This window comes from Dipodomys spectabilis, unplaced genomic scaffold (genome assembly GCF_019054845.1).
Source record: "Dipodomys spectabilis isolate Male_0828 unplaced genomic scaffold, ASM1905484v1 ptg000242l, whole genome shotgun sequence".
NCBI lineage: Eukaryota > Metazoa > Chordata > Mammalia > Rodentia > Heteromyidae > Dipodomys > Dipodomys spectabilis.
Window position 1 is genome coordinate 1,603 of NW_024870919.1, and position 7,606 is coordinate 9,208.

The following is a 7,606-nucleotide window of genomic DNA, read 5'->3' on the forward strand; positions in this document are numbered from 1 at the left end:
CTGTGAACTCGTGTACTTATGACCTCTAAGGCAAGGAGACAAACCATGTAGTCACATTTAATATAATAAAACAATTTACAATAGAAAGGGGACTGAGATTACCTTATCCTGGATTGGATACCCAGGTTCAAGAGCAGCCTTGACCACCAAATCTCAGACCTCCAATGGGAAGCCCCACCCTTTCTTAATTGGTCTGCAAACCACCAGCCTAAAATTATGATCTCCAAATCTCCAAACCTCAATGGGCAAGACTTTTTACTTTTTCATTCCTCCCTCCTTCAATACAGAACTGTTCTTAGTTCCTGGTCTTTCCCTTTTTCCCTTCCACCACTTCCTTCTTCTCTTGATGTCTCTCTACTCTCCACAGGCCTGCCCTACTCTGCACCACTGACCACTTGCCAACCTTCTGCTCTCCCTCATCTTCCTCTCTTCTCAGGTTTTTTCCTTCTTGCTGTCTCATCACCTTCTTCCATCCGGGTAGCTCCCATTTTTATCCCCCCTTTCCATGCTCTGAAAATGCAACCTATATATAGTTTGTACCCCTCCTCACTCCAATGGGTCTCCTGCCTAACAATCTTTAACCGTCTCTTCCCAATCTGCCCAATGCTCAATCACTTCTTGACAGCTCACCATGTGAGGCTTGACACCTCCACCTTTGGCGGCATTCTCCACATTCTCCCGTGGTCCAGGCCAAGAATTTACAATGATTATGTGCTGCCACAGATAATTCTGCCAACACTGGTTATTACAGTATCCTCATAGTGAATTAGAAGAAATTGAAGTTGAATATGTCATTGTTATATTAAAACTTGATGAGACATCACTAACACATTGTGACCTCATCACTGCAGTGACATCAAAAACTCATTGTGATATCACATTGCCATTGTGCCACTATGATCATATTGTGATATCCCAAACCTATTATGACCTCAGAAGCTTTGAAAACATGGCTTTTGTGTCATCAAAGGCCCTTTGTGTACCCATATCATTTTGAGCTAATTGAGATCAGACATGCCATTTTAACATTGCAAAACCTTTTTGACATCATCACCAGTGTAACATCACATTGTCATTATGACCCCATCAGCCCATTGTGACATCATAAAACAACAATGATTTCATAACATTATGACATCACATGGTCATTGAGATGTCACAGATACATTGGAATGCCTATTCTGTGATTTCATTCTATTTCAAATGTGGCAGGTGGGTTGATATCAGAAATAGATTGTGACAACATAACCATTGTGACATCACAATACCTTGGTGATACCACATTGCCATTATGATATCACTAACCCACTGTGATATCACAAAACTGTCCTATCCTCATAAATGTTTTGACATGCTGCCAGTGTGATCTCTGGCCTCTCTCAGCTCATAAATTGTTTAATTCATAATACATCAGGTATGACATGTGATATCAGAAATTCACTATGACATCATGACCACTGTGACATCACATTGCCAGATGTCATGAACATTGAGTCACATTGTGACATCACAAACCTGTTAAGACTCATTACACTTGTGCCAACATATACCTTTGGATACATCATTATCCCTTGTGAACTTATATATTCATTGTCGATTAGACACCTAGCATGAGATTGTGACATCACCATCCCTTTGTGAAATCACAAATCTATAAGACCTCATTACCTATATGGCATTACCAACTATTTGTGACTTCAAAACAATACTACCTCATGTAATGGAAACATTATATTGCCAATGGGATATCTCTGTCCCATCGCGTTTCCACCAATCTAATATGTACTCATAATATTTTACAAAATTCATAGCCTTTCTGACTTCTAGGTCCTTATGTGAACTCGTATCTTCATTGTGATCTAGTAATATCACCATGTAATGGTGATACTACAAATTCATAGTGACATCACTATCCATGTGTGACCTTATCCCCACTGTGACATCACAAACCCATTGTGACATATTTCCACAGTGATATCACGATCACCTTGTGACATACCAAACCTGTTGTGACCTCTAAGCACCTTTGTAAAAGCACATGGTGTTTGTGACATCACAGTCCCTTTGGATAATTATATTCTCTGTGAGCAAAGGACAACTGATATCAGAAATGCCATTGTACCATTACAAATGCTTTGTGACATCATCTCCAGAGTGACATCACATTGTTGTTAGGATCACATCAGCCCATTGTGACATCCCAAAATGACAATGACATCATAGCATTATGAAATCACATATTCTTTGTGAGGTCATAGAGACAATGTGATTACCTATTCTGTGATTTCTTTCTATCTCAAATGTGGCATATAGTTTGATTTCAGAAACCCATTGTGACCACATCACTATTGTGACATTACAATCCCTTTGTGAACTCATATTGACATTGTGATATCATTACCTGTCTTGTCCTCATAAATTTTGTAACAAGTGACCAGCTTGACCTGGGCTGGATGCCCAGAGCTAAATTCAGCTTCAACCATGAACCCTCACAACTCCAAAGAGCAGGACAGCCATTTGTTAACTGGTCTACAAACAACCATCCCCCAAAATAATGATCTCCAAAACTCCACACTTCAAAGTACAAGGCTTTTTCCTTTCTCTTCATCCTCCTTCTCTCCAGACCTGTCCTACATTTCAGGTCTTTCATTTTTTCCTTCCACCGTTCCCTTCTTTTCTTCAGGCTGCTCTACTCTTGACAGTCCTACCCTGCCCTATCCAGGTGGCCAGCTGCCATCCTTCACCTCCTACTCTCCCTCAATTTCCTCTCCTCCCAGGTCTTTACCTTCCTGCAGTCTCATCACTTCTTTCCTACCAGGCCTTTCTCCTTTTTCTCTCCCCTTCTGGTGCTCTGAACCTGCAGCCTATATATAGGCTGTGCCCTTCTCCCACTGAGATATGTTTCCTGCATAAGAGTTTTCAAACATCACTTCCCAAATGTTCATGCCCAATCACTTCTTGGCAGCTCACCATGTGGGGCTTGACATCCTATCTCCTTCAGCAACATGTCCTGCCCACTCCAGTGGCATGCAACCCCCCTCTCCGGTGGTCCAGACCAAGAGGCCATAACCACTATCTGTTCCCGTGGATTATAGGGGCACTGCTGGTTTTTACCGTGTCCCCATGGTGGTCTACTAGCAATTAAAATTGGACAAATAATTGTGATATTACAAACTTGTGACATAACTAACCCATTAAGACCTCATCACTAGTGTGACATCACAAAACCATTGTGATATCACATTGCTGTTTTGACACCAGGATCACATTGTGACATCCCAAATCTATTATGACCTCCTATATCTTCGAAAAAATACATAGCTTTGTGACATCACATTCCCTTTTTGTACTCAAATCCCCACTGTGAAATATTGACAATTGAGAATGACAGGACATTTTAACATCAAAAACAGTTTGCGAGTTCATCACAATTGTGACATCACATTGTCATTTTGACAACATCTGCTCATTGTGAAATCACAAAACTAAAATGATATGATAGATTTAGAACTTCACCTTATCCTTGTGACATCATAGACACATTATGAATGCCTTTTCTGTGATTTCATTCTATTTAAAATGTGGCCTGTAGGTTGATATCATAAACAAATCGTGAACTCATAACAATTGTGACATTACAATCCCTTTGTACATCACATTGTCACTGTGATATCATAATAACCTACATATCACAATATCACATAACCCACCGTGACATCACAAACCTATCCTGTCATCATAACTTTTGTGACATGCTGCAATTCTAATATCTTAGGCCTTTTTGTCCTCATAATCTCTTGTTGACTTCATTAAATTTCACATATGACATTTGATATCACAAATTTCCAGTGACATCATGACCATGGTGATATCACACTGCCAGATTTCATAACCACTGTGACAAATTCTGACATCACAAACCTTTTAGGATTTCAATATATTTGTGACAACACATAATTTTGGAGAAACCAAAGTCCCTTTGTGAACTCATATACTCATTGTAAGTTAAAGACAATTGAGAACCATCATGTCATTGTGACATGCCCAACACACTGTAACATCACCAATCTTTTGTGACCTCATCACCAATGTAGCATCATCAACTAATTGTGGCACCAAAACAATATTTTGTCATGATGTAGTGAGTTGATATTGCCATGGTGATATCACTGTTCCATTGTGTATTCACAAACCCAATATGACCTCATGACACTTTAAAAAATTCATGTCCATTAAGACTTCAAGCTCCTTCTGTGAACTTGCATATACATTGTGAAATACTAGCAGTTGAAATTGGACATATGTTTGAGATATTACAAAATCATTATGACATCAATGACCTGTTGTGACCTCATCACAATGGTGTATCATAAAGCTATCATGACCCCTAAGTACTTTTGAAAACACATATGGTACTTTTGACATCACAGTCCCTTTGTGTACCCATATCCTCATTATGAACACAAGATAATTTAATTCATATATGCCATTGTAACATCACAAACTCTTTGTGACCCAATCACCAGTGTGACAACACATATTCATTATGACACCATTACCTCATTACCATGACATCACCAATTTACAATGACCTCATAGCATTATGACATTAAATTGTCATTGTGATGTTACAGACACTATTCTCTTAGTTCATTCTATTTCAAATGTGGCATTTGGGTTGATATCAGAAAACCATTGTGATCTCATAAATATATGGCATCACAATTAGTTTATGACATCACAGTGCCATGGTGATATCACTAACACACTGTGATATCACAAACCTGCCCTCTTCTGTCGGGTCTTCATCCATCCCACGAAAGCTGGACAGGGTCTGAGGAAAGCTAAATGCGGCTGCTCGCACGTTCCCCAGCCTCCCTTAGCCCAGGAGACAATCAGATGCAGGGGAGTCAAGTCAGGAAGGAACTCGTTTATTAACACAGAGCAAGACCTTTTTAAAGCAAAAGACTGCATGGGAGGAGAGGAAATGGAACCAACCATTCTCTGTAATGGTCACACCTTATCATGCACCTAAGCTTCCACAAGCTATTTACACACTGAATGTAAACAAATCAGGCTCTGCTCAATCAACTTCCTCTCAGGGCCATCTTTGCTGCCTGTGTGCCCCACAGATTCGCCCTTTTTGTTTTAATGCAGATACACCCCCCAGTTAGTTATCCTTTCCCTCTCCTTTGTACAGGTTATACTAACAGAATTACATTGATAAGAATAGCATTGGCCATGCAGAGGGTTTGAGGCAAGTCTGGGGGGCGAGATTCACCAGACAAGTATAGGGCCCTTGTGCGTGATACAAGAGCCAGTCCCAATTACCTCACATCCCCAACTAGCACAGTAATAAACATCAGCCCAACCACAGTCAGAAATGTCTGAAGCAGTTTGATTAATTTCGGGGCATATAGAACAGTCATTATCTCGTCCTCTTCAGAACATGGGAGCAGCCTGGGTATTGGGAATTCCACACATGTGACACGGTGCATCCTTGTGGGCCCCCACTCTCAGGCCATTCTACTATAGTCCAGAAAAAAACAAGGAAAAATTAAAACAAACTCTACAGACATAGCAAAGCAATCTCGGGCACCTGGTATCTTTCAAGTAAGCCAGTTGATTTGTGCCTTCAAGCGAGTACAGGGGTCAGGATGACCTTTGAGCTTTACTGTCGGCTCCCAAAACCTCGTCTTTGTTTAAAGAATCGAACTTGCCTGCTTAAGTTGGGTGGATTTTCTTGTCTGTCTTACCCTTCATTGGGAACTTCTTCAGAACGAAGCTGAAGGCCCTGTCTTAGGTTGGTCAGACTGGCACCCCCTCTTACCCATCTCTGGCTGCGGTTCCTCTTGGGGGAAATTTATGCCTGGCTGTCTAAAGTATTAAGAGGTTTGCAGTGCACATATAATGCAAGGAAGGCGTAGAAAAATCATCAGCAAAAGCATTCCCAGGCCAAGCAATGTCACTAGCACTCCTTTAACAGTCAGGGATGGGATAGCAGTCTTTGCCATTTCAGATTCCAGAGGTGGGGCTTGTAAAAGGAATATTAGAGCAGGTAGCATAAAAACAAATAACTCCTACAGAAATATTAAATGGTCCATACAAAATGACATAGGGTGGTGATCAAAATGAAGGTCAAGCCACCAAGTCGAAGGGACAGCTTCTCTTGTGGAGCTATGTCTGCATTGCCAGTGCTGATCAATGCCCAGGTCACCCATTGAGGTTGATGGATTCCATAGCCATTGCTGGGACTGGGAGGGTCAGAAGAGCCAACAGCTGGAGTATCACCATCTGCAATTGTTAGAGAACACATGAGCTTCTCAAGGGCTGATTGCCCTTGGGAATGGTTAGTTATCTTTCTTGCTTTCCCTCCTCTGCCACCATAGCCATTTTTCTTTCCTTGTTTGTTAGTTTACACTTAGGCATCCTCCTGTATAGAGGAAAGGGGTAAAACTTTAAGGTTCCTGGCAGGGATCCAAATGGAGGCTGTCACCTCTGTGGGAAAAATGCATCCAAGTCCCCTGCCCATGGTAACTAGCAGATCAGGTACTCTCCATTGTTGTGTCAGGAGGTCCTTCTACCTGAATTTCACTTGGGGCTTAAGGTTTAGTTGTCCCCAGTGCTTTTGAAATCTGTATTCAGTTGCCCTTTTTGGAAAACTTAAAATGTTAATGGTAAACAAAGCTATACAAACTGTAACTGTATATAGGGGCTAATTCCCATTTTTTGTTTTAATAATTGCTCCTTAAGACATTGGTGGTTTCTTTCTATAATTGCTTGGCCTTGGGGATTATAGGGAAATCCTGTAGTATGACTAATGTCCCATTTGTCACAAAACTCTTACATTGCTTTACTAACAAAACAGGATCCATTATCGGTTTTAACTTGTGCTGGTAGACTCAAGGTGGCAGAGCATTGAAGAAAATGTGCTTGTGAATGTTTAGTTCTTTCTCCTGTATGTGCTGTGGCCCAGCATGCTCCTGAGTAGGTATCTATAGAGACAAAGATATATTTAAACTTACCAAAGGCTAGGAAATGAGTAATGACTGTTTGCCAGGATTAAGGTCTCTGGGATTTACCCTTGGTGGTTGTAACGGGGGTACTTTTAAGACGGGTTGGCATGTTTTGCAGGTATGTACTATCCTTTTGAGGTCCTTTACAGGAATCTGAGGAAATCTATGTTGAAGATATTTCCAGTTAGTGTGGGTGAAATCATGCAAACAGGTAGCCTCTTGTAACGTTAATACTTGTGGGCCAGTAGCTAACTGGTCTGCCCAATTATTGCCTAGAGATAGAAACCCAGGAAGTTTTGAATGCCCTCTCAAATGTTGAATATGAATAGGGGCTCCTCGCCCTTCTAATAGACCCTTAAGGGTAACCATAAGAGGGGAAATAGGGTTTTCATCCAGCTTATTATGTGCCTGGGGAATATGGGGGAACAAGTTAATCATATATAGGATAACTGAATACAAATTAAAGGGTTTTTGAATGTCATGAAGGGCCATAATTATGGCCAGCATTTCTTTATATTGTGCTGACCCTTGACAAGTTTGAAATCTTTGTTGGCTTGGGGTATTTGTTGCTCTTCAAAGGCTGCATACAC